The sequence below is a fragment of the Pteropus alecto genome, unplaced genomic scaffold (assembly GCF_000325575.1).
Source record: "Pteropus alecto unplaced genomic scaffold, ASM32557v1 scaffold103, whole genome shotgun sequence".
NCBI classification, from domain to species: domain Eukaryota; kingdom Metazoa; phylum Chordata; class Mammalia; order Chiroptera; family Pteropodidae; genus Pteropus; species Pteropus alecto.
The window spans coordinates 7,576,289-7,577,660 of record NW_006436288.1 but is presented as its reverse complement, the minus strand read 5'-3'; the positions used below and the strand labels follow the sequence as shown (position 1 = coordinate 7,577,660).

General features: G+C 32.9%; 1 pseudogene; it reads left to right on the top strand.

Annotated features, from left to right (window-relative positions):
* The window catches only part of LOC107195738, a 3,757-nt pseudogene extending 2,612 nt beyond the window's left edge, over window positions 1–1,145 (top strand).
* Window positions 1,146–1,372: the final 227 nt, after the last annotated feature.

Below are 1,372 nucleotides of genomic sequence, written 5' to 3'. Positions count from 1 at the left end.
AGTACTGGCATAAAAAGATACATTGATCAATGGAACACGGTAAAGAGCCCATAAATAAATCCACATCTGTACACTCACTAAATATATGACAAAGGAGGCGAGAATATACAATGGGGTAAAGACAGTCTCTTCAATAAATGGTGCCAGGAAAATGGAACAGATACATGCACAAAAAAAAAAAGAAAGAAAGAAACTGGATGACCTTCTTATACCGTATACAAGAATAGACTCAAAATGGATTAAAGAATTAAATGTAAGACCCAACACCATAAAACTTCTAGAAAACATAGGCAGTAATCTCTCTGATACTGCTACTAGTAATTTGTTTTCGGACATATCTCCTTGGGCAAGGAAATAAAAGAAAAAAATAAACAAATGGGACTACATCAAACAAAAAGTTTTTGCACAGCAAAGAAAACCATCAACAAAACAAAAAGACAACTGAATGGGAGGAGATATTTGCTTATGATACATCTGATAAGAGGTTAATATTCAAAATATATAAGGAACTCAAACAACAACAACAAAAAAACACACAATCCAATTTAAAAATAGGCAGAAGATCCGAACAGATATTTCTCCAAAGAGGAAATACAGATAGCCAATAGACCTATGAAAAGATGCTTAAGGTCACTAATCATCAGAGAAATGCAAATTAAAACCATAATGAGGTATCACCTCACACCTGTCAGAATAGCTATCATCAATAAATCAAAGAACAACAAGTGTTGGTGAGCATGTGGAGAAAAGGAAACTGTCATACACTGTTGGTGGGATTGCAAATTGGTACAGCCATTATGGAAAACAGTCTGGAAGTTTCTCAAAAAACTTAAAAGGGACATACCTTTTGACCCAGCAACTGCACTTCTGAGTATTTGTCCAAAGAAAACCAAAACAATAATTTGTAAAGATCTATGCACAACACAACATCTATGCACGGCACTACAATTTACAATAGCCAAAATATGGAAGCAACCTAAATGCCCGTCAACAGATGATTGAATAAAGAAGTTATGGTTCATATGTACAATGAAATATTACTCAGTCATTAAAAAATGAAATCCTACCATTTGCAACGACATAGATGGACCTAGAGGTTATTATGCTGAGTGAAATAAGTCAGAGAAAGATAAATACCATATGATTTTATTTATATGCGGAATCTAAGGAACAAAAAAGAACAAACTAATCAAAAATAGACTCTGAAACTAATAAAATAAAATTTTTAAAAAAGAACATATAAATACACATGCACACGCATGAAATATTAGTCGGCCATAAAAAAGAATGAAACTTGCCATTTTTAACAACATGGATGAACCTAGAGGGTATTATGCTAAGTGAAATAAGTCAGATAGAAAAGACAAATACA